Here is a 26,694-nt window from a genome sequence, read left to right on the forward strand (position 1 = left end):
GCCGCTGGCAGGAGCGCTTGGGGATCCTCCAAGGTAGGAGAAAGTTTTGCGGGGAGCGGGCGCCAAGACCCTGCTCCCCTTCTCCTCTCGCCACCTCGGGGGGCCCCGCCCCTCCCCCTCAAGGTGTTCCAGAATCCGGGGCCGCCTTGTGGGTGCCTCGGGAGGCACGTGACTGGGATTATAATTCGGGGAGGGGGAGGGGACGGGGAGGCCCGACCGCCCCCACCTGCCCGAGGGGTGGGAGCCGGGAGCTGTCACCGGCCCTTCCGGAGGTGGGGGCGCCCCGGACTGGCGGCGGGTGCCCGCAGGCTGCTGCAGTTGGCGAATGAGGTCAGTGGAGCTGCCCGCGGCGGCGGCGGCGGGCCCAGTGTGGGAGCCGAGGGGGCTGGGAAGGCCGCGGCCCCCGCCCCCCTCTCACCTCCGCCTGCCTGGGCCAGGGCGCTCCCCGGACCCGTGCCCCCCACTCCCAGGCTGAGTCCGAGGCGGCCAAGACTAGCCCGCACAGTCGTTTCTGTGGGGACCCCAGGCTACCTGAGAAGTGTAGATGAACTCGGGGTGGGGTGGGGGAAACTAGACTCAGAGGATGGCAATGTGGGGTGGGGGGCGCAGAAAGGGTTCAGAAGAGCAAGTTGGGGGTGCCCTGTCTGTGGGTGGTCTGTGAGTTCCTGCATATGGGTGGGAGACAGAGGAGGGGCCCCAGGATGCTTGGTGCCCCCCACCCTCCATGGTGCTGGGATCCCCAGGAATGACGGGCTTGCTGCCTCTCTTGGATACTCCAGCCCTAACCTGCAGCTGGGTGAGGGACTGTGCCCTGCTGGGACCAGAGGGGCAGGACTGGCCAGTGAAGAGTTTTACGCTTCTGGTGGGCACGGGAGGGGGCTTGCACTGTGGACATCTGGTTTTATGTCCCTGCCTCCCAGGACCAGACTTGTGGTGGGAGGTATCTGTATCACCATCCCAGCCAAGGTGAGGGAATTCAATGAGTGGGTGGGGGTCTACCTGCTGGGCACCTGGGGGAGCCCAGGTATGGACTGTGGCCAGACCCCTTTGGGCGGGCTGCCCAGGAATTGCCCCTGCCTGATGGACAGGGGTGGGGTAAGGTGGGGTGGGGCAGCTTTTGAAGGAGTGAGCACTTGTGGAGGCAGAGGGCAGAAGTGGTCCTAACCCCCTCTTGGCCATGGTCACCCACTGTATGTGCTTGCCCTAGACTTGGGAGGTGCCTCTAAACAGTTGGTTTATTTTAGCAGAGTCATTCCCAAAGGGAAAGGGGACCAGCCTCCCTGATGTATGTGGAGCAGGAGGCGGTGGCCGTGGGGTGGTGGGGAGAGGCTGGGCCCAAGGGCAGGGAGAATGAACCACCTCGGGTAGGACCCAGAGGAGTGGACGTTAGCTAGCTGCTGATCTCTTCTGATCAGGCATGGCCCAAGGTAGTTGCATGTGCCAGAGGCACCCCAACCTGCTTTGGGATGGGGGAGGCCTTAGACCACACCCCATTCTGTAGTCTGCTGGGAGAGTGACCTAGAAAATCACAGTTCAGACTCAGAGGGTCCCAGAAGACCCCAGAACTCCGAAGCCCCTCATTGCCAGCAGCTTATTCCAGATATGCGAGAACTTCAGGCTGCAGGTTGCAAAAATGGTCTTGAAACAGAATTGTAGGGGGCACGTTAACCTACTTAAAGCAGTGGCGTTTCTTTGCAATGTGCTCATCACAAATAATTGTCATCTGTTCATTTAAGGCCGGCTCCCGAGAGCCCTGTGAGCCTTCCACCATAGTGGCAGTTGTCATACTTGGGGCTCGGAAGTAGTCCAAAAGGCAGACATAATCACAGGGGTCTCAGAGGCAGCTGTTTGTGCAGCCCACCATCTCCCCAGCCAGCCACACTTTGGTAACAGCCTGGGTGTTCCATATCTCAACTGAGGTTCTTGGGGTGAAATGGTAGGTAACAACTCAGGACATTCATGTCCTTCTAAGTGTGACCTTGGACCCACAGACCACAGCCTCCTTCCTGGTTCTGGTCTCTCTTTCACTCCTCTGCCCACTCATTGAATCCTGAAGTCGTACAGTTCCCTCTGTGACCTGGCAAGTCCTACTCTGCTCTCCGTATAAATTGAAGGTCCTTCCCCACCGCTGCCCATTAAGGAAGGAGTTGAGGGGCTTCCTTCAGTGGGTAATGTTGTTGTTAAGTGCCGTCGAGTCGGTTCCAACCCATAGCGACCCTGAACAGCGTTTCCAAGGCTGTAAATCTTTACGGGAGCAGAAAGCCTCATCTTACTCCTGCGGAGCAGCTGGTAGTTTCAAACTGCTGACCTTGCGGTTCGCAGCCCAATTCGTAACCACTATGCTACCAGAATAAGGTGATAGAATTGGGCTCTCTCTTCTCCTCTAGAACCCGGCTTGGTTGTTGTGTTCTGGACCTGGAAGCTTTGCTTGTCTCTAGAGCTGACCAGAGTGCTACCTCTGTGTGCCTGTCACATTCTGTGTTTCCTCTGTCCCAACACTGATCTCATTCAGGTGCTTGGAGTGAGGTGGTCTCCCCCGTGGCACTGCAGGTGGGGTAGAGGGTGAGCTCACTTTTAATTTCCTGTAATCCTGAGACCTGGCACTCAAATGCTTGTTGAGTGGCAGCGTAATTGAATGAATGAGTGAGTGAATGAATGACCCACACTCTGGCTCTCCAGTCTTTGCCCCAATTGCTAAACAGCATTTCTTCACCTCTGGGCCAGTTTCCCGCAATGATAGGAGTCCACAGATTTCCCCTGAACTTGTTGCTCCCCAACCACTGAAGCCTGTTTCCCCATTTCCCCAGCCTGTGCTTTTCCCCCAAGTTCCTTTGAACCTGGGATTCTGTTCTTTTCAAGTCTCTGATTCCTGGCCATTCGTGGGCATCTCCTTGATGCCTAGCAGCCAGAGGTATAGCCAGGTTCTTTGGGACAAACCTGGACTGTGTGCCCAGCTTCCCTCCAGGGGCCACCTTCAGGGTTCACATATAGCCACTGAGGAGCTGAGTAGGGCCCAGGGCTTAGGTGTCCCATGCTGTGTTCAGGTTTGAAGGAGGACTTCTGGAAGGGTCTGGCCTGTGAGCTGTGGACCCTTAGGGAAATGGAGAAGGAGTTTACAAGCAGAGGCGGTGGTGGCGCGGTGGGAAGGCTTGTTTCACGTGGGAGGAGGGATGAGACAAACCTGGCCTGTAGACTATGGGATGTGAAAGGTGGTTGGTGGCAGGAGACAATGGAGACTTCTGGGTGTAGGTGTTGGGGGGCCTCTAGTTGCGACAGGGACACCAGCCCCTGGGAGCCCCATTCGAAGGAACAAGGATCCTCTCTCTCTCTCCATGCTCTTAGAAAGGGTGACAGGCCCCCTATCTTCTTGGCTTTCATTGGAGGGTCTTAACCCAGATATCTATCTGTAGGGCTGGGTGTATGGCAGAGGGGCCCTTGGCCTGCAGGAGGTGGGGTCATGTGAGTTTGGGGGTGGGAGTACAGTAAGCCCTCCAGTTCTGCCTCTCCCTCCCTAGTTTGAAGTCTCTCCATTTTCTTCTCTGCTCACCTGTCCTGTCAGTGCCAAGGGTGATGCCAAATTGGGCCAGGCAGTGGGAACTTGGGGTCCAGTCTTGGCACTGTCTTCCCAGGGAAGCCCGTCCCCTGGCTGGGTGCCCAGATTTCCTCATTTTCCAGGATTTCTGGCTGGTTCCGTTTGTGATCATGATAGTCACTGGAGTGGGTCCTTCTGACCTTTCACTGGGATCAGGGTGTAAGGTCCTAAGCTCTGGTTGGTGAGGGCAAGGGGCTGGGCCCTTGTTTGCTTGGGGGGCGAGCTTGATTTCCTCAGTGAGCTGGGTGTGGCCACACGTCACCCATACATAGACATCGGGTGCGTCCCAGGCAGTGAGCAGAACTTGAGTTCCCAACCCCCTCCTCTTGACCCTGCACTGGGCCTGGCTGACCCCGAGTTATTTGTGTGCCCACCTGTCTCCTCCTTCAGGGCCACCTGCTCAGGGCTGCCAGATCAGGCAAATAAAGTTGGGACACTTCAGAGAAACAACATAGCAGGCAATCTTTGGGACATGCTAAAAACTTAGTTATCCTTTCTCTGAGGTTCAGACTTCACTGGGGTCCTGTGTTTTATCCAGGCAGCTCTTCACCTGCCTCAAAGATGTGAGACTGTTGAGGGCCAAGGAGGGCTCAGGGTCTGGTGATGGAGTTGGGCCAAGCCTGACGCTTCCCGGTGGGTCTGGGATGGGTTTGAACTGGACAGAGTTGATCTGTGGCTCTGGTCTCCCGAGAGGCTTTCTCAGCTGCTGGTCTGAGCACTACAACTCTCCTAGGCCTGGCTGGGTTGGTCTCTGGGGGCTCACGGAGGGATGCCCGATTTGGGAAATGCCTGTTTTCAGAGTCTGCTGGGCCAGTGTGGTCCACGTATCTTTGCAAGAAATGCTGGGTGGGGAAGGGAAATACGCTATTAGGCATCCAGTTAGGATTTTTAGTCATGGTTTGAAAGGCCAGGCCTGAGTGCTGGGAGCCAGGCTTGGGGAAGGGGCCTGGGCTGAGCTGGGTCGTGGGCTTGCAAGGTCCCCCCACCCCCCCACCAAAGGTGAGTACAATGCTGTACTGCTGGAGTTGACCTTGCTGTTCCCACCCTCTCAGACTGTGATGGAGTTGGACTTTCTGACAGAAACAGACCAGGGAAGGATTAGGAAGAGTGGTGGGTGGCAAGGAGGGACTGTTTACACCCTACCAGGCTGTACCTTGGCCATGGGATGTGGGGGAGCTGTGTGGCCTACCCCTAATTGGGGCCGTTTGCTCCAAGGTGACTGTAGGTACTGTGTGGCGGGGACTCAGATCTGTGGTGCAGATATGATGGGATGCCATGGTTGGAAGGTCATGGCTGAAGGCTTGGGGTCCTGCAGGAATTGGGCAGGGAAGTGGGGCCACAGGACACCCTCAGGCCACCTGGAGGGCTGAACAAGCCTGAATCCTTCGGCATGTGTGTGTGTGTGGGTGTGTGTGTCTGCCTTTCCATCTGTCTGCCCCTCAGGAGCCAATGAGTGCCTTGTGGAGGCAGGAGGCCTGAGGGGTTCCAGGGAGGTCCTGAAACACAGTGGGGGGGCTCTGCATTTTTTTGAGGTACAATGTTAAGGGATAGTCTGTAATACTTGGGTCATGTCCTCTAGATGGAGTTTTGACAAGTGTACTCATGTGGCCTACAGCCCTGTGACAATGATGAATCCATCCCACCCAAAGTCCCCTCAACGTTTACTGTCCTCAGACCCTGGTGACCACTGGTCTGCTTTCCGTCTCTATAATCTTACAGAATGTGGCATACATGGTAGTTTGAGTCTGGCTTCTTTGACCCAGCATATCCTTGTGATATGGCAGGAGAGCAGAAGTTTAAAACCGTCTTGTTAATTGATGAGTGGTCTTACCTTCTGTGATGTTCTGGACCTTTATCTCCTAATCTAGCATACCTGCTTGGGGCCATGTCTCCCCTGAGGAGGGCGTCCTCATGTCTGTCAGATTCAAAAGCTGATCACCAGCCTTTTCTTCTGAAGTACCTCTGAGTGAATTTGAATCTTTGATATTTCCATTAGTAGCTGGGCATATTAACTATGTACACTGCCCACCCGGGGACTCCAGACTCAGAGGAAGGGATGCCTTTTTTCTGGTTTGCATAAAGGCACAAGCGGTACAGGGGCCCTGCAGCCTGCACCCCACCCCCACCCCGGTCAAGCGCTACCCTGGAGCCAGGCGAGCTGCACACCTCTGTCCTCAGAGCTGGAATTTCATCCTTTGTTTCTGGTGACTCATGTACAGTGAGCCCCGCGATGAAATTACACCCATGTGCCGCTGCCCTCGGCTTGGCCTCCCTGAGGATCCCACATCCAGGTGGGCGCTTAGTACAGTCAGTGCTGGGGGGTCACGACATCTGGGGGTCGGGCAGTTCAGGGAGGGCATTGCCTGTGTCCTGAGGTGTCTGTGCCGCTCTTGTGTCTCCCCGTTTACCCCCAGGATCTGGGGTCTCGGCAGTGTGTCTCCTTTCTAGATCCTATAGCTGTTTAGCTTGAGATAGAAAAAATTCCTAATTTTCTTCCAACAACCGTTTTCCATGGAGTCAACTCAGACTCATGGCCCCCAATGTATGTCAGGAGTCAAACTGGGATCCATTTCAATGGCTGATGTTTCAGTAATAGATTGCCAGTCTTTTCTTCCAAGATCCCTGTTGTGAAGTGTTATCAAGTTGATTCTGACCCATAGTGACCCTGTATAGGTTCTCTGAGAAGCAGCTGGTGAGCTTGAACCACTGACCTTGCAGTTCAAATGGCTTTGCAGTCTGGTGCATTAACCCACAGCACCGCACCAGGACTCCTAAGATGTTGGGCACACTCAAATTCCCAACTTTTCAGTTAGCAGCCAAGCCTGTTCATCGTGTCTACCATTAGAGTCTCTTCCTGGAACACAGGCAAGGCTTTTTCTGGGGAAAGGGAAGGTGGGCAGTGTCTCAGGTTTTGCGATTAGGATTGTGATTTAGGGTCAGATGAAAGGGGTCTGTGTGCTCTCAGGTGAGTGACTCCACCTCTCTGTGCTTTGGTTTGATCATCTGTAGATGAGAGAATAGAAGGTCTGTTATACCAGACTGGGGCACTGCAAGGCAGTGGACTTCCACAGAGTCCTGGAGGGGTGGAAATGGGACATTTGGGCTCCTGATTCCTGTCCCTATTTGATGCAGGGGGAAAAAAAAAATCAATTGTTGAGTTGATTTTGACTTATGCCGACCCCACGTGCATCAGAGGAGAAGTGGACTCCATAGGGTTTTCAGTGGCTGACTTTTTGGACATAGATTGCCAGGCGTTTCCTCTGAGGCACCTCTAGATGGACTCGAACCACTAACCTTCCTAACTATTTACACCACCCTTTTTGTTAGTTTAGTTTTGTTAGATTAGGGAGCTGGCTGCTAAGACCTATGAGGCTCTCCATTGTCTGAATGATGGCCCTTCTTATGAATGTGTGTGGTCACTATATTGCAACGGCCCTCGGTCTAAAAAGCTGTGCCTCTCGTACTCTGCATGTGGCTCTGACAGCCGCCTGATGGCCTGAGCCTCCTCTAGATCATCTTGGAAGTGGAGACGGTGTGAGGACCTTTTGGGCCAGTCCTCACGAGGGAGAGAAGCGGGTATTCTGAGCCCTTTGGCTCCATAGGGCTTTCTGGGTCCTAGGAAACGAGAGCTCCTTGAACCCGCGATGCCGTGGCCTGCTTGGGTGCTTTGCATGAGTCAGCTTTGTTTTTAGGGGGACTCAGCATTTCCCTTTATGGAGGTCGCCCCCAGGACCCCTACTCCTGCTGTCAGCCCTGCCAGACTCCCTGCTGTGTTTCTTGAAGCCCTCAGAAGTCTGAACGCTCCATGCAGTGAAGCCTGGAAGTATCCTGGCAGACCAGGCCCTTGGGTGTTTCTGGGCCAGCAGGACCCTAGCTCACCCACTTGCACAGCTCCAGGGTGGTCCCGGCGGGCTCCAGGGGGGTCTTGTGGCTGGGCCTGTCTGGTGTCTCTCTTGTTTATCAAGGAGCTGGTTTTTCAGGTGTGGCAGCTTTCAGCTGAGAGGCCCAGGTTAGGGGAGGTAGAGCCTTTTGGAAAGAGATGGTTGCCCCAGTGCCTGCCCGCCCGCTGTGCACCATGGCTTTCGGGGTGGGTGGGCTAAACCACATTCCCCTCTCGATTTGGGTCCATCTTTGGAGCCAGCCTCTCCCCTGGTCTGGTCTTGGGACTTCTGTGTGTGTGTGAGAGAGAGAGAGAGACAGAGAGAGACCTTGGGCCCCTCCCTGGGGAGGCACCTTTGGCTACTTCAGGATCTCCTGACTTACCAACAAGGTGCAATGGTACCAACAGGGCCTTTGAGGCTAGACAAGTATAGGTTCAAATCCCGGCTTCACTGCTCCTGTGTGGCTTCTGATGGTAACTTCACTTCTCTGAACCTCTTCTGAAAACAAAGAAACAAAGACGAGAATGGATAGTGTTTTTGGAGGATCAACATGGCCAGCTGGGTGCCATTCCAGCTTGTCACATAATAGCCCAGACTTTGGCCATTTCAGGAACCCCCTGAAAGGAAATGAACCCCCGTGGCGCTGTGGCTTAATGCGCCAGACTGCAAAACCGTTTGAACTGCAAGGTTGGTGATTCAAGCTCACCAGCTGCTCCTTGGAAACCCTATACAGGGTCACTATGGGTCAGAACCGACTCGACAGCACTTAACAACAACAACAACCACTCTCTGCTTTACCCTTGGGATGCAGGATGGACCAGGCCTCCGTTCCTGCTTTTGCAACCTGGAAAAACCCCGTGAGCAGAACTGGCTAGTTCTATATGGCCTGCCCACCCCTTGGCCCCTTGTGAGATGCTGGGCTCTTTCCCACTGCTGGGGTCCCTGGGGTGTCTGGTTGGAATGCATGTTGACAGGGGGGTCTGACAAGCCTAATCCTCCTGGAGGTGCCCAAGGGGCTCTCCTGGACACTAGAGGACAAATGGATTTGAACTGTGGGTGGACGTTTTAGGGGGTCAGAACTGTGTGAATGAGGGTCAAAAAACCAAAACCAACAGCCGTGAGTCTGACTCAGCGACCCGCTGTGTGCCAGGAGAACTGGTTGTCAGGGGCTCATTTTCAGGCGTAGATTTTCAGTAGACTTGGAGACCTCTCTGAGGGGACTTGAATTGCCAGTGTTTTGGGTTAGCAGCGAGCATGGAGCAAATTGTACTGCCCATGGTTAGGGATGAGTAAGGGTCCCGAAACAGGGTAATGACATAGTGCCTTGTGGACTGGTGGGCATTTTACTTAGGAAGTGGCAAGGGTTTCCACAGGAAACATATTGGGACGTTGTTTCCTGGGGCCAAGCAGTGACTGTCATCTGACTGTCCCTTTCCCAGGCTGCTCGGAGGCTCTTGTCCCTCTTGGGAGGCCATGCCTGTTTCCCCATCTCTCTCAGTTCCAGCCATACTGAACTTCTCTCAGTTTCTGGAACATTCCATGGCACATTCCCTCTTGCTTCTTAACCTGTGGCTGCTTCTCTTTACAACATGGTTTCTTTCTCCGGGTTCACTTCACTGGACTTGCGGGTTCCACTTGGATGTCATTTCTCTCCACAAGCCTTCCTGACTGTCTATTCTTGGGAGTCTTGTTCCTTTGTGTACTTGCATCTCCCCAAACTGCCCTGGCCACAGGCCTTTTTACACACATACTGCATTGTAAAAGCCACTGTGCTTGCCTGTCACCTTTGAAGAGCTGGCGAGGTCACCACATGGCCAGAGTGTGTTGTCCCTCCATATCCGTGCCCTTAGCATGGTGCCTGGCACAGAGAGAGCAGCCAGTATGCACTTGTTAAGTGAACAGAGCAAGCTGGGTGTGGGGCATCTGGAGTTCCATAAAAAGGAGGGGGCTTTGAAGGAAGGTCAGGGGGCTTTCTTGACCATTTGTACTGGCCGTCACTGGTTCTCATGTCTGGCTTTTGTTCCCAGGGGCATCTGGGAGTGGTGGTGAGGAGCCACAAACTGCCCCCAGCTCTTCCTGATGGCTCTGGGCTTCTCTGCCAGGTGCAACCCACCCACACTGGGGGTTTTCTCCTCCACAGTTTTCTCCTACAAAGGGTAGTTGGTGTGCGTGGAGAGAGAGTGCAAGTGTGGGCCCTCAGAACAGTTAATCCCGCACTGTTGGGACAGACACCATGATGTGTGTGCAGGGGTGCACACACATTTCTAAGTGGTGTTCCAGAGGCCCGGCATTGACTCTGCCGGATAACCTGGCGTCTAGATGAATATGGACTGCCAGCCTGGACAAGCTCCTTAAAGTGTCTGGAGCCCCCTCGAGTCCTGGTAAGTGGCAGGGAGGTGACACTTCTTTGTGAGTCAGGTGTACACGTGGCCACGTTGTTATGCGTCATCCAGTCAGTTCCGACTCATAGCAACCCTGTGTAAGGTTTGTGAGGCTTTAAACCAGGGGTTGTTGTTGTTAAGTGCCATTAAGTCAGCTCCAACCCATAGGGACCCTGGGTAAGGTTTCTGAGGACCAGCTGGTGAGCTTGAACTGCCGACCTTGCAGTTCAAACTACTTTGCAGTCCGGCGCATTAACCCACAGCACTACACTGTTAAATCATTTGGTCTGGCCCTTCCGAGGCAACAGTTGTTCCAGCCATCAAATTAAGGGTACGTTAGCTAAATGCTTGACTAGATGTAAGAGGCTAATTTTTAAATCGATAATTTTGGATGGCTGGCGAATGATGTTATAAAACATTTTCGCAGAAAGAAAGGCTCCCCACCCCGTGCTTTAAATCTTCATGGGAGCAGAATAGAAAACCAAGGGGGATGACAGTGGCAATTCTGTGGTCGAGTTCTTGCCCCCCATGTCTGAGACCCAGGTTCGAATCCCGACCAATGCACCCCATGCACAGCCACTACATGTCTGTCAGTGGAGGCTTGCAAGTCGTTATGATGCTGGGCAGGTTCCAGTAGGGCTTCTAGACTAAGGTGGACTTAGGAAGAAAGGCCTGGTGAACTGCTTCTGAAAATTTGCCAGTGAGAACCACATGGATCTCAACAGTTTAATCCCCAACTGTCCAGGGGGTGGTGGAGGACTGGCAGTATCAGCTTTTCCTTTTACGTGGCGTTGTCATGCGTTAGGGACAACTCACAACAAAAACCGTAGGAAACCTGCATACAGAGACTTAAACAAACCCCCAAACCCACTGCCACTGAGTTGGTTCCTACTCCTAGCGACCCTGTATATAAACCTTAGGGTTTCAGAGACTGTGTATATTTACAGGAGCAAACAGCCTCATCTTTCTCTCAAGCGGGAGCAGCAGGTAGGTTTGAACCTCCAACTTTGTGGTTAGCAGCCTGACAGTTAACTCACTGTACCACCAGCATTTCTTTTTAAAGAAGGGTAGGAAGTCCATGGACAAGTAGTCCCGGCTGGTGTGGAGCAATGCCTGTCGGGGCTGATGGCTTCAGGACTTGGATTTTTTTTCCCTTAAGTGAGTTAGAATTATTTATTTACCATTTTTAGTGTATTTTTCAAATGATTTTTCTTTACTGTGTACAATGCTGTGCCATTTCTTGTATTAACAAAGGTGGACAACCGTCACCCTGGTCTTAATTCCAGGACATTTCATCATCCCAAAAAAGAAAGTTCATGCTTATTAGCAGTCATCCTCTGTTTCCCTCCCTCAGCCCCTCTTAGCCCTAGACATTTATTCCATCTGCTTCCTGTCTTTTGGGGTTGCCTATTCTGGACAGTTTATAGAAATGCAACCATACAATATATGGCTAGGTTGAAGATACCCCAAATGTCTGACTTCCCTGGTGTGATGCTGTAAGGTAATGCGCTGGAATATAAAGTCGGTTTGATCCATAAGGTCGGCACGGCAAGCTCACCACCCACTCCTTGGAAATCCTATACAGGGTCACTATGAGTCAGGACCGACTTGACGGCACTTAACAACACTGTGGTGGTGGTTATGGGCCATGGAGTCGGTTCCGACTCATAGCGACCCTGTACAGGGTCTCCGAGGCTTGTAAATCTTCACGGGAGCAGAACGCCTCAACTTTCTCCCGCGGAACAGCTGGTAGTTTTGAACTGCTGACCTTGCGGTTTGCAGCCCTATTCGTAACCACTGCGCTACCAGAGCTCTCTACTACCAACAATACCATGCCGTAATCCCAGATATCAGTCACCATTCCCTCTCTCTCATGGCCCAGGCAGGGTTTCTAACTCACAACTCGTGGAATTGTGGAGGCTGGCAAGTCCTGGATCTGTAGTTGAGAGATTATTCTGGAGGACTCTTCTCACCCACATAGCCTCAGGAGCTGACAGGCTGGTGAATTAGGTCAAGTGATAGGTCCCAAGTCCTGGGAACTGGAGGTCAGACAAAGGATCCGGAGCAAGAGAGAGACCATGCCTCCAAGGAAAACTAACTGTGGGGACTTAAGTCATATCCTCTAGTAAGACGATGGTAAGTGCCATGGAGTTGGTGCCAACTCATGGTGACCCCTGCCAAGGAGCTTGAACCGCTGACCTTGCAGTTAGCAACCCAGTGCTTACCCTACAGCGCCACCGTATCACAAGCAGAGGCCAGGATTTCTAAGACATCACAGAATTAAGGAATGTGGCTGGAAGGCCCATGATAAATAATTAGCTACCCTGCAGTGGCCTTTTGTAACTGGTTTCTTGCATTTGACATTGGGTTTCCTTTGTTGGTGACTGAATACTATTCCAGTGTATGGAATAACCACATTGTGTTTATGCGTTCACTTGTGGATAGACAAATGCCCATTGTTGCCGACTTTAGCCTCTTTTGAGAAGAATGCTGAACAAGTTGTGTGGACATATGGTTTCAGTTCTCTTGGGTAAAAATGCCTAAGAGTAGAATTGCTGGGTCTGGCAGTAATTAACCCTGAAGTATCACCAGTCTGGTTTCTACAGTGGATGTGTACCATTTTACAGTTCCACCAGCCATGTTATAAGGGTTACTCCCAACACTTGTAATTGTCTTTTTTATTATAGTCATCTAATCGGGTGTGGTCCCTGGGTGGAACAAAGAATTGGCACTCGCCAATAATGGTGGTACCTCGGATGAAAAGGCTTGATAGTCTACAAAGATTACACCCAAAGAAACTTATAAACTGAAAGCTGTTACAGCCAAGAAAGCCCCATGGAGCTCAGTTTTACTGTGCATCACATGGGGTGGTCACGAGACAGAATCGAGTTGGCTGCAGCCGGTTTTAGTTGGGTTTTTAGTGGGTGTGACGTGGGCCCTCGCTTTTGTTTTGATTTGCACACTGAATCTGTTTTCATGTTGGCACTGCCGAGAAGGGGTCTTTCTCTTCTCAAAGTCTTACCTTTGTGCATATCTTCCTCAGTAATTTCTTCCGTATCATGGTGGTCAGAACTAGGTTACCTGATGCCTCCTAGCTGCAAGGGAGCTGGGAATAAATTGGGGAGGGGGCGGGGGCCAAGGAGATGGTAATGGCATTGAACAGGCTGGCTCCTGGCTTTGCTATTGGTGGCCCACATCAGTATAAACTTTTTCCTTTCTCCAGGACCAAAAAGGAGAATTGTAGAGCCCACCAAAAGCTGGGGTAGGGGCTGGGTGCATGGACGGCAGATGCCACTGCAGCCCAGATTTGCCATTGCCCATCAGATCCTCTTGTCCCAAGGGACCCCGCTATGTGGACGGCAGTGTCCCCTCCCGTGCTCACCCCTGCTACCCTCCCCACCCAGAGACCATGAAGCTTGCAGCCCACAACCCACTCAGCATGCGTCACGTCCTGGGCCCCACATCTCCCAGCCCACAGTGAGCATGGTGTCTTGCCTTGAAAGCCACAGTTGGCTGAAGTCTTCATACAAGGCTGGCAGGGATAAAAATGGTGCAGCCATTTTTAGGAAATAGTTGGCAGTTAGAATTTTGAATTATGATTTTTCATTGACACATAACTCACACGTGTATAAGTCACCATTTTAAAGTGTACGACTCAATGGTTTTTGTATACAGGCTGTCTCTGGGCTAGGAATGTCTGTCCAGCTTATGTCTTACAGACAACTCCTAGCGGTGGTGGTGTGCTGTGGAGTCCATTCTGACTCATAGCGACCCTGTATAGGATTACCAAGGCTGTAAGTCTTTACTGGAACAGAAAGCCTTATCTTGCTCCCACAGAGCAGCTGGAGGATTCGAACTACCGGCCTTGCTGTTAGCAGTCCAACTCATAACCCACTATGCTACCAGGGTTCCTTTATAGGCAACTCTTTATTGTTGTTAAGTAACGTCAAGTCAATTGCAACTTCTGACAACCCTATGTAGTAGGGGTGGGGAACCTTTTTTCTGTCAAGAGCCATTTGGATATTTATAACATTGTTCGCGGGCCATACAAAATGATCAACTTAAAAAGTAATCAGCTATATTTGGTCAAATATTTAATTAAACCACTCCGAAATTTGGAACCTATTTGACTGCACTGAACAACACGTGTGATGGCTGTACTTCTGGTGTGGTGCTGTGGCTCCGCACTGGAATGCAGACCACAAGGTCAGCAGTTCAAGCTCACTAGCCGCTCCTTGGCAACCCCATACAGGGTCGCTGTGGGTTGGGACTGACTCGATGGCACTTAACAACAACAATGTGGTAGTGGCTGGAACAGCTGTTACCTTTACAGGGCCAGACGTTCCCTACCCCTGCTATGTAGGGTTTCTTTGTTGTTGTTGTTGTTTTTATATATTGTGGATTGAGTGAAAGTTTACAGGGCAGATCATCAGTTTTATATTCAACAAATCATACACCTTGTTTCATTACAATGATTATCTGTCAACAGTGTTTCTCGTTATTCACTTTAGCCTTTGTTGTTGTTTAAAACACTCAGGCAGATATAATAATTTACACCACCAAAGGGCACATTCTGCAAGTCTGCCTCCTGGCCGCCATCTCTTAGCCCCTCACTTCCCATGAATCTATATAGAGTCCTCAGCTGCTCCCTCTCTCCATGTCCTCATCGCTACCTTTATCTCTGGTGTTGCAGCTTCTCTGGATAAGGTCGCTCATTCCACTTGTGCTCTTCTCCCTTGATGATCGTAGGGTCCTTTGTTTCTGGACTGTAAGATTAACCACTCCCCTGTTTTTGTTACAAAACTTCTACCTTTACAATTGTGACAGTCGCAATTAGTCACGATAACAATTACTCATTATTGAATCATAAGAATCTTATCCCTATCTCTTTTCACCAGACCCTTCTAGACAAGATGAAAACTATTCAGTGGGGACTCTTTGTTTCCCCACACATTATTAAACTAAGCCCCCCCTTGAAACCTTATAAGACAATCACATCGTACCTTTATCACCCCCTCATTTTAGGTAGCCAGTGTCTAAGTTGCCCGTCCCTATCTACCCTGTGTACAGAGGGGAGAGCATTGAGCCTCAATGTGAAGACTTCTTCCCTCTCTGTTGGTGTTTAGAGTTACTACCTCCATGAGTAGAGGTCAAGTTCATCAAATTGTAGCAATTTACCCTCGTTTCCTTTATCAAAATTTGTTTTGTTTTGTTTTAATCTTCCTCTAGTCGAGTTCTGATTATCAAGCCATCAAGGCTAGGTCAGGTGGGTACTATCTGCAACTTTGGGTGTTCTTGTGTGACCCCTCTCCATATCATCTGGATGCTTCACTCTCAGCTCTAGACCTCTGTGGCTATGTCCTTGTCCATAGGCTCAGGAGTCCCCAGATCTCACCATAGTTTGGACCAACCAGCCCTTCTTCTCTCTCAGCTCTAGGTCCACGGGAATTTGTGGTAGATAGGGTTTCTGAGGAGAGGGACTGCAGGTGAGTTTGAACCACCGACCTTGTTAGCAGTCTAGTGTTTATCCTACAGCACCACACAACACCACAACTACTACTTTCCCGTTACTATTATGTAAACTTACCCTCACTTTGAAACCATGGAGCCAGTCCCTACTGGCAACAAATTCCTCCTTATAATCACCTTAGCTTGCTGCACATGAAGCTTTTAAATCAGGGAACTGGCTTCTAGCATTTTCTTGAGTTCAAGTCAGGCTAAATTAGAACTGAAGGCACTGGTCCTCACTGATCTACAAATTTTACTTAAAGACCCAGTTTGTAACCTGGAGACTGCCTGTATTTGAAAGGTAGTGCAACCATCACCCCTATCTAATTCCAGAACATTCTGTCACTCCAAAAAGAAACCCTGTACCCTCAGCGGTTACTCCCCGTTCTCCCTTCCCTCTGTCCCCTGGCAACCACTAATTCACTTTCTGTCACTGTGGATTTTTGGAATATTTATAAAGTTAAGCATACATTTACAATGTCGTTAAGTGCCATTGTGTCGGTTCCAATTCATAGTGACCCTGTATAGGGTTTCTGAGGAGCAGCTGGTGAATTTGAACTTCTGGCCTTGAGGTTCAAACCGACCTCACTGTCCAGTGCATTATCCCACTGCACCACTTTTGCTCACAGGTATCCATTTACCCACAATTGTGAGGTTGGCTTGGGATCAGGCAGTGTTTCGTTCTGTTGTGCATAGGGTTGCTATGAGTTGGTACTGACTCGATGGCATCTAACAACAACTACGATAACAACATTCTTTTACCCAAGAGCAGTGAAAAATTGGGTTCCCATCAAAACCCTGAGAGAAATGTCTATATAGTGACTTTATTCATAATTGTCCCCCCAAAAAACAGCTCAAATGCCCAACAGTGGGCAAATGGATAAATAGGCTGTAATATATCCACAGGATAATCATAACAATGAAAAAAGAGAACAATATGTGTGAATCTCAAAAGCATTGTATAAGCAGACTCCAGGCAACGTGCCTTCCATTGATAGGATTTGGGAAGTGTAAAGCAGGTCGTTGGTTGCCATTGGATGAGGCAGAGACCACTGAGAGCCTCATGTGGAACAGTCTTGTGTCTAGTTTGAGGTGGTAGTTATAGACTGTATGCATTTGTTAAGGGCTCAGGGAACTGTACACCAAAAAGAGGACGTCTTACTCTATGTATAACCAACCCACTACTCTCATTGCCTAAGGAGCTCTGGTAGCGTAGTGGTTACGAATCAGGTTGCGAACCTTAAGGTCAGCAGTTCAAAACTACCAGACGCTCTGTGAGAGAAAGATGAGGCTTTCTGCTCCCGTAAAGAGTTAGAGCCTGGGAAACCCTGTACAGGGTCGCTATGAGTCGGTTCGACTCGACGGCACTTAACAACAACTCTCATTGCCACTCCAGCTCATGGTGACCCCTTGTGTGTCTGAGTAGAGTTAATAGTAGATCATTAGACCTTTCTTCCAAGGTGTCTCTGAATGGATTTGAACCGCCAACCTTCAGGTTAGCATCCTAGTCTGTCAACCATTTATGCCACCCAGGAACTCCATACCCCACTGCCTTTGAGTTGATCCCAACTCCTCGCCATCACATAGGAAGGAGTAGAATTGCTCAGAGGTTTTCAGGGCTGTAAATCTTTATGAAAACAGACTGCCACATCTGGTGGATTTGAACCACGGACCTTTTGGTTTGCAGCCGATTGCTAAACCCATTGTGCCACCAGGGATCCTTCTGGGATTCTATAGTATGTATGTTGTTGTTAACTGTTGTCAAGTCAGTTCTGAGTCGTAGTGACCCTGTATCGGGTTTCCCAGGAGCGCCTGGTGGGTTTGAACTGCCAACCTTGAGGTTCAAACTGACCTTGTGGTCCAGTGCTTATCCTACAGCGCCACACCAGGACGCCACTGTGTGTTTGTTGTTGTTAAGTGCTGTTGAGTCAGTTCTGACTCATAGTGAGTGCCCTGTATAGGGTTTCCAAGGAGCGACTGGTGGGTTTGAACTGCCAACCTTATGGTTCAATCTGACCTTGCAGTCCAGTGCATTAGCCCATAGCATCATACCAGGAATCCTGTACTATATTACACTTCAATTAAAAAAAAAAAAAGGAAAGAAAGAAACAAGCAAAAGAAAACACCTGGGTTTGGAAGCAGCCTTTCTAGATCAACCCCATTCGCCATCCTGATTGCCGTAGTTGGTGTCTCCTGCCCTAGTCCAAGTTGCTGTTGAGTTTCCGTCTGTCTGTCAGATTGGCTAAAAGTGCCTTGGAAGGAGCCACTGATGCACTCGGTTACTGACTAAAAGGTTACTGTTTTGAACCCACCAGCTGCTCCGAGGGAGAAAGATGAGGCTGTCTGCTCCTGTTAAAGTGAACAGTCTCAGAAATCCTACCGAGCAGTTCTACTCTGGCCTGTGGGGTCGCTTTGAAGGGTTAAAGTGCCTTGTGCTTAGTTAGGGCTGGACCATGGGTATCCATCGGACCTCCTGCTTCTCCACCATCACTTTGCTTCCAGACCCAGGGCTTTTGAGCCGGGAAATGTCTGTCGACGCAGGGAAGGGCCTCAGAATGTATTGACCCCTCCCATCCTTTTCAGATGGGGAAACTGAGACCATGGCTGCTGGGAAGACACCTGGCCAACATTCTAGAGTTTCAGAGAATCAAGAAAAACCATGGTCTGTCTGGGCTTCTGCCTTCCTTGTCTGCCAGGGGGTTGTGGATACCCGATGGGTTCAGAGACCCATTGTGCAAAATGGCTGGGGACAGAAAGGAAATGAGAGTGACCCCCCAAACCTCGTTACCCACTCACCCCCACACCCACTGCCCTCGAGTCTCCATATAAACTCCAGCCCACCCCTGGACCTCAGAGTGATGGGGGCTCCCAGGGAGAGTGGGTTGGGGCAAGATGGGCTATCTGGGGAGATGCCCTCCCCTTGGAGGGTGGACCCAGTCTTGGTGACATCACCCTGGATGAGACTGGACTCTAGTGGAAGAGTTGCCAGTGCCAATGTGGGCTGTTTACCCTCTTGTTTGGAAATGACTCCTGGGAGACACTGCAAGGGGCAGCCGGATGGGGCTCAAGCACCAAGGATCTGCTATTGACTCCGGGGAGCAGATTCAGAATTGGTTCACCCCCAGGAAAGCTTTTTCCTGCAGGCCTTCTTGGAGGGCTGGAACCTAGGGGCAGAAGGAGTAGGGGTGTTAAGATGCCAGGGGCGGGGTCTGGGACCTCTCTCCATGACCTGTACCTCTACCTCTTCAGTCAGGAGTTGGAGATGGGGTGGGGAGTTTCAGAAAAGGGGCATCTTTCTGGCTTTTTGTTAGATGTGAAGTCAGTCACCCCTCACGTTTTTAGGGGGCCAGTTCAGTGGCATGGAGTCAGGCTTAAGTCTGGGGCTGGCCCAGTTCCAGAAAATTTCTTCTGTTGTCTCCATAATCCGTCTCAGCATCACCAAACGTCGTCTTCCCCCGGCCTTCAGCCTATTTTTGATCCAGAAAATGCCATCTCCATACCTGTGGGGTCCCTTCTGGTTTAAGGGCCTACTGTGTCCTCATGCGGCGCTGTGAGTTAAATGTGCTGGGCTGCAAGGTTGCTTTGAACTGCTAGGTCGGAGGTTCAAGCTCACCAGCCACCCCTCAGAAATCCTACACAGGGTCAATATGAGTCGCTACCGACTTGATGGCACTTAAGAACAACAGTGCCTTCAGGAAGCCCCCAAAAACTGGCCTGGCCCCATGCCCTCTGACCTGTGTTTGGGGCAGGAAGGCTGTATTGGGACTATTGAACCTGTACAGATTGCTCTGGTAGCGTAGTGGTTACGAATCGGGCTGCGAACCTTAAGGTCAGCGGTTCGAAACTACCAGCCGCTTCGCGGGAGAAAGATGAGGCTTTCTACTCCCGTAAGGATTTACACCCTCGGAAACCCTGTACAGGGTCGCTTATGGGTCGGAACCGACTCGACAGCACTTAACAACACAACAACAACAGGTCACTGGTATTTTCAGTGGCACAGAACTGTGTGATCAGGGGGCATCGTGGGGTACCCTGCATGCGTTTGCGCCAGATCCAGACGGATTTTGCTTTGAACCTGACTCTTCTGGCTGTGTGACCTTGGGCAAATTACTCAGCCTTTCTGAACACTCCTTTTCCCATCTGTAAATTGGGGAGACTGGCATTGTGCTTGGAGGGTTGCTGCGGAGAATTGAAAACACCCCCCATACTCGTAGCACAATACGGGGCAGTAGCAATAGCCAGACACCTCAGGGAATTTGGTTCCTTGGTTTGGAGGTTTAGGGTTATGGTTTCATGGTCAACTTCCCAGTTAATTGACCTCATGTTGTGTTTAGTTCTTTTTTCTCCTAGTTTGTTGTGTAGTGCCTGGGGTCTTAAAAACTTGCTAGTGGCCATCCAAGGCACAACACTTGGACTCTATTCACTTGGGTCAACAGAGGAAGAGGAAGAGTCAGGAATGGGAGGAGGCTCATTGCCAACTGCCCCCTCTCCCATGAGACCAGAACCGAACCTTTTGATCTAAGAGTTTATAGAAGAATCCTAATCAAAAGGGAGGAAATTTAGAACAAAACTTCAAATTCTCATGGACTTTCAGGTATCATCTTATTAAATGCTGTTGAGTGGTTTCCGACACATAGTGACCTTGTATAGGGTTTCCAAGGAGCAGCTAGTGAGCTTGAACCACTGACCTTGTGGTTCAAATGATTTTGCAGTCCAGTACATTAGCCCACAGCGCCACACCAGGACTCTGGTATCATGGAGGCTGGTAAGCTCGTGAAACTATTACCCTGAGATCATTTTTAAACCTTAGACCAAAAATATTTCCTAAAGTCTTCTTAAACCTTGTTGTTGTTAAGTGCCTTTAAGTTGGTTCTGACCCGTAACGACCCTGTACAGGGTTTCTGAGGCTGTAAATCTTTACGGGAGCAGAAAGCCTCATCTTTCCCTCATGGAGCGGCTGGTAGTTTCAAACTGCTGACCTTGAGGTTCGCAGCCTGATTCATAACCACTATGCTACCAGAGCTCCTTTTCTTAAGGCTAAACAGTAGAAAAGAAGGCAGGCATTGGCATATTGTAATAGAGAAAGTGGTATCTGTGGGTGCTCCTCTGCCTCGGGGCTCAGGACCATGGTCTGGGGAACTCTAAGGTCAATTACCCTAACAGTCCACAAAGACAATATTCTCCATCCTACTTTGGTGATTAGTGACTGGGCTCTTCAAAACTCAGGAGCAGCCATCTAAAGGCAGCTACTGCTCTCTGTCTTCTGAGAAGAGTATAGAAAACTGAGGATATTTACAAACAAATAGTCCAACCGACCACATGAACATTAGTCTTCATGACCCGACCCTGAGACCAGAACCAGATGGTACCCAGCTCCCAGTACCACCTACTCTGAAAGGATCACTTAGAAGGTCCTAGATGAGTGGGAGGAAAATGTGGAACACAACTCAGGAACATAAAGGGCAGACTTAATGGTGGAACGTCACAGACTTGGACCTCCCAGGGTCAATTTCCAGGCAAACAGTAGACAGACTTACAAGGGGAACATGACACTAAGGAGGTATGCGTACTGCATAATGATCAACCATGTGAGATCAAAAGGGGAACATTTACCCAAGGACACATTTCCAGAAAGGTTAGGAAAAAAGGAAAAAGGAAAAGGGGGAAAAACCAGGAGGAAGTCGGATCCGTGATGTCCCATGGTGGGGATTGCATCTAGTGTCCGGAAACAGAAAGGGTCTCCATTGTTGAATGGAAAATTGATCTGCTCTGTAAACCTTCACCCAATCCACAATAAAAAGTGAAAAACAAAACAAAGACCAAAGACTAGTTTAGCTTAACTGGTGAAGAATGTATGCCTTGAGCCTTCTGCTCTTTTAAGAACGATCTAAATGGGATTAAAGTTACAGCAGCAACTGGAAAGATGAGACAAGAACCTAGGGGTCAGTGAGTTTGTGTCCTTGTGGGAGGGACAGCTTGGAGAAGGAAGGGGAGAAGGACTGTACACCTCGAAGAATAGCATCTGTGTCACAGAATGGTACGGGGAAATATGGTTCCACTGGTGTGTTTTGTTGTTTATATTCTTAACAGCTACAACAATAAAAGAAACTAGACAAATCATCCTAGTATTAATAGCAGTGATGAGATTGTGGTACAGGGGAGAAGTAGGCAAAAGAGCCCAGTGAGGTTTGGATAGACAAAGGGTTGTATATGTCCCTCCCTACCCCTCCTGCTCTGGGAGGGAACAAGAGAACTAGACTAGGCCCAGAGAAAAGCAAACTACCCAATATTCCCCAGCCTCGTAGGGGACAGACTGGTGCCAGACCCGTATCTGTTGAGGGCCTATCCCATTCAGACCCTGGGACCATGTACTTTTGGTTGAGGATAAACGAACTTTGTCACCTTAGCTCCAGAGAGCAGGCTTGGACTGAGTTCCTCCATGCCCTCCCCGCCCATGAGGTTGAGAGACTGTCCTCGTGACTGGAGGTTCCCGGGTTCCCTTGCCCAGATGGGGTGGGCAGAGGTGGACAGAGAAGGGGAACATGTGAGAGCGGGTCCATGTGCAGAGTCCCAACTTCCTGTGCGTGGTCCTCGGTGATGGTGTTACGGTTATCTGCACACCCGGCCTCAGTTTCCATCCGAAGGATGGATTGTCATCCTCATCCCTCTGCCCTCTCCGGGGTGCTGGGGTACAGGAGATGATGGGGATGTGAATGCTGTGGTGGGGACTAGTGGGCAGGAACTTCGGAGACGTGTGTTATCTGTGAAGGGAATGGATGGGGCGTGGGGTCGAGTGTTAATCATGGTGTTGTCGTGTGTGTGCATGTAAGCAGATGGTGAAAGAGAAGTGGGTGGTAGCAGGTTTGGATACCTGAGCGTCCTCTCCTCTGATGTGCGGGAAGTGTGTCCCCTGTGGGGTCAACCACCTAAACTGGTTGTCCTGGAGTCCACTCTGACCTGTGGCAACTTATGGTTTTCAGCGGCTGTAATCTTTTGGAGCTCTGGTAGCGAAGTGGTTACGAATCGGGCTGCAAACTGCAAGGTCAGCAGTTCGAAACTACCAGCTGCTCTGCAGGAGAAAGATGAGGCGTTCTGCTCCCGTAAAGATTTACAGCCTCGGAAACGCTGTTCAGCGTTGCTATGGGTCAGAACCGACTCGACGGCACTTAACAACAACAACAATCTTTTGGAAGTAGATTGCCCGGCCTTTCTTCCCATGGTGCTGCTGGGTGGGATTTAACCGCCCACTTTTGGTTGGCAGCCAATCACAGTGACCATTTGCTCTGCTCAGGGACTCTGCTGGAGAATGCTAGGCCCCACTTACAGGTCATTTACTGTCTCATCTCTGCCTTCCTCCCTATAAAATGGGTTGTAGCCCAGGCCTGGTATTGATTGCATTGGTGACAGATACCTCTCATTTTATTGCACATTCAGTGCTGAGCGCCACCATTGCAGCCCCAAGGTCCTTGTGAATGTCTACAGTTCAGAACCTTCTAGGCGCTCGCAGTGATAGCGTGGATCTACTGACCTAAACAAAATGGACTTGGTTTAGTCATTAGGTCTCAAGTGAGGACGTTTATAAATTAGCTAAGATGACCTTTTGGTCCTAGAAGGAGAACAGGACAAGGAGACTAGGACCTGCTTCAACCCACCCAGATAGTTATCTCAGGAATTAAGAAGCTGAGACCCTAAAGGTAGAATGTTTGAGGAAATTTATTGATTTATTGTTTCCCTTTTCCAAAGAATGCTATCTTGATGTTAAAATAGATGAAGTGTACATCCAAATGTAGCTGACTGCTCTTCATAATGGACAGGATGCTCTTGAGAAATGATTCTCTGTCCTCCAGACTGCTGGCTTTCTGTTAATAAAGTTTGGGTCGGATCGTCTCCCGTCTCTGTAATTGACTACAGTGATAGGCGGCAAACCCTTGTTTGGTTTGGTAACGTCGGATGCCATCAGAACTCTGCCACATTGCCCTGTCTCTAAATCTTAGCTTTAGCTGCCCTGTCACCCCTGAAGCCAGTCTTCCCCCTCCCCATGCTCTAGTCACCCTGGGTGTTGTGCTGACAGATGGACAGACACACTCTAGGTCACCATTCTCTAGAGATTCCAGCATCTCCCTGCCTGGGAGCTTTGGGGCAGGGACTATGCTGGCTTCACCCAGCTCTGGGTGTGGCTCTCAGCAGTTGTGGGGGGAAATGCCCTGCAGTTAATCAGTGTCCCTGTATACTGCAGGTGGGCAGCAGGCCCCCCTGGGGGACATGGAGTTCATGGAAGAGGCAGTGGATGGCAGTTGGGTTGGGGAAAAGGCCCTCAGATGAGAAGGCAGGGAGGGTGACTAGGAGGAATGTTCTAGAGTAGGTCAGAGGAAGGGTTGTAATGGTCTTTCCACCAGGGGCTAAGGGTGAGAAGGCTCTTGGAGAACTCAGTTTACATATGGGGAAACTGAAAGGGGTGATGTCTAGGGAATCAGGCCTCCACACCCCTAGCCCAGTCCCAAGCTGGCTCCAAGGCCGTGATGGGTCAGGCTGGGTGAAGGTTGGAAGAGGAGCGGGGAGCCAGTTTAGGAAGGTGGCATTGAGTTGCTAGCTGGGCTGGGGGCCCACCAGCCAGCGCCCCGAGATTAGATCACCCAGAGTGATGATCTTTTTGCTGCCAGCCTCTTCCTGACAAGAAAAGGCATGACACTCCTCCGAGTGGTTCTTCCTGAGCGAGGCATGTTTATGTCTGGCACACGGGCCCTCCTGGGAGACCTCAGTACCTCCCACCGTGCCCCTGGGGCTGGCAGCACCTCAGGGACGATTCCTCCCCCACCCCGACACCCAGCCCCAAGCTTCCCACCTTCCCTGATGTGGATGAGCCTGGGGATGGGGCCGGGTTCCCTGCTACCCACTGAGTGCCAGGCCCCACCACACCTGTGGGAACAAAAATACCACCGCGTGAGCTCACCGGAGGTGCAGGGCTGCGATGATGTCAGCGGGAAGCGGTCATCAAGCATCGCTGTTATTACTTAAATGAGTGATTGTGATCGGCCAGGCCTTGTGCCAGACAGTTTCCCACGTTCTCCTGTGGGCCTCCCAGGGCCCGGAACAGCAGAACGAGGCTGCCAACTTACACATCAGGCCGCTGAGGCAAGGAGCAATTGAGGGACCTTGAGGGGAGTCACCAGCTCCTCATCGCTAGTTGGGAACTTGAACCCAGCTTTGCTGGACTCTGGGATGGGGGACCAGGCTGGCCGGGGCTCAGAGGTGCTGGTGGGAGAGCCTTGGATGTCAAGGATGGTATCTCCTATGCTTTCAGATTTCCTGTCTCCTTTAATCCACCCAGCAAATATTTATGGAGTGCCTACTGTGTACCACCGGAGTCCTGGTGTGGCGCTGTGGGCTAATGCAGTCAGACTGCAAAGTCATTTAAACAGCATGGTTTGTGGTTCAAGCTCACCAGCTGCTCTTTGGAAATCCTGTGCAGGGTCGCTATGGGTCGGGATTGACCCGACGGCACTTAACAACACAACAGCTGTGTACCACCACTACCCGCCCATCCATCTGGCATGTTTTGATAACACCCAGGTTGCTGTGATGGTAGGAGCTGTGTCTCTGGTACTTCAGATATCAGCAGAGTAACCCATGATGGTGAACTGACTTCAGCGGAGCTTCCAGACTGAGACAGACTAGGAAGGAAGTCTGGAACAACTACTTCTGAGAGTTGGCCAGTGAAAGAAAACACAGAGAATATTGTCCAGTAGTGTGCTGGAAGATGAAGCCCCCTAGGTGGGAAGGCAGTCAAAATACAAAGTGGCCGAAATCATGGGCAGGAGCAGATCGATGATGGTGGAAATGGCCCAGGACCAGGCTGCCATTTGTTGTGTTGTACACGGTTCTCCATGAGTCAGAGCTAAGCCCACAGCCATTAGCTGTGTACCCGGCACCGTTTAAACAGCAGTGAGCCAAACAGCTCCTGCTTACATGGTGCTTTGTTCTGTGGGGGTAGCTGGTGAGACCACCACCTCTCACTGCCTCCTCAGGTTGGCCTACCCATACACACCATCTATTAGATAGAAGGAATTGGCAACCTGCCATGGGGTCTTGTAATTATTCTCCTGAACAAGCAGAGAACCTGGGCACAGGGGTTTTCCTTGGCTCGGTCTCTGTACTCAGAGGGCGGGGTTGGAGAGGCCAGGGGTCAGTGTCTTCCTGGGTCTGACCTGTCCTGATTTAGTTTTGGAAGGACTTTAGTAACCTGTCGCACAGCCAAGAGAAAGTGTCTCCATCAAACCCCGTTTGTTTAGGATTTCCTCAGATAGTGTCACTGTTTAACTCTGTTCAGGTTTCCCTCAGTTTCTCCACTGAACCCCCTTTTGTTTAGGTTCCTCATCTGAAGCAAGCAAGCCCTTTTTGAGTTCTCCACACCCTTTTTTGTCTTCACTCCATCCACTGCGTAGCCACCTGTACCTGCCCCCACCCGGTGGGCCACCTTGTATCCACCATCCTTCCCGCCATCCCCGATGTCCTGGTGTTTCAGGTGGTCCCTTGGCTGCTGCCTTTTCTCTGACATCCCTCCTGCTGGGCCCCACAGTGGCACGTCCTCTGCCTTCCTTCACCCTCTTCCTTGATTTGCTCCTTGAATATGTGAGCTCCCCAAGCTCTCGGCCTCAGTTTCCCTCTGATTTCTCCCACTACATTCCCAGTGGACAGCCTCTTCCACTTGGGCTCATCTGCCACTCCGTGTCTCTCAGATCTTGTCCCACCAGCCCAGAGCCCTCTACCAAGCCTCCCAACCCCTTGTCACCCAGTGGTTACTGAGTATCACCCCTCACATGGTCTTCAGGTACCCCAACTCCTCAGGTTCAGCCTCCTCCCCTTCTGTTCCCTGAGGATCTCAGAACACCAGCTTAGCCATCTAAGTCATCATTCCAGTGGTCACTCTTGATGCCTCCTTCTCAAGACCCTCCACATCCACTCAGTCACAAAGCTCTGCCCTCTGGGACAGTTAAGTCCAGTCTTCCCTTCATCTCTGCAGCCCCTGTCTGCTTCAGACCTGCCATCTCTTGCTTGGATTGCTGCAGAAACTTGGAAACTGCTGCTCTGCTGGGCTCTATATTTGCAACCAGTAGTTGTCCACATCCAACCGGAATCCCTCAAACTGACCACATCTTGCCATTACTCCACTATCTTCCTTTCACTATTGCTTGAAAGGGAACTCTGCAGACCTTTGTGAACTCCTGGAGTGAGCATCTGAAGTCCTCCCTGAACTCCCGAGGTCCTCTGTGAACTCTTGGAGTCCTCCCTGAACTCCCAAGGTCCTCTGTGAACTCTTGGAGTCCTCCCTGAA

The sequence above is a fragment of the Chrysochloris asiatica genome, unplaced genomic scaffold (genome assembly GCF_000296735.1).
Source record: "Chrysochloris asiatica unplaced genomic scaffold, ChrAsi1.0 scaffold00034, whole genome shotgun sequence".
Lineage (NCBI taxonomy): Eukaryota > Metazoa > Chordata > Mammalia > Afrosoricida > Chrysochloridae > Chrysochloris > Chrysochloris asiatica.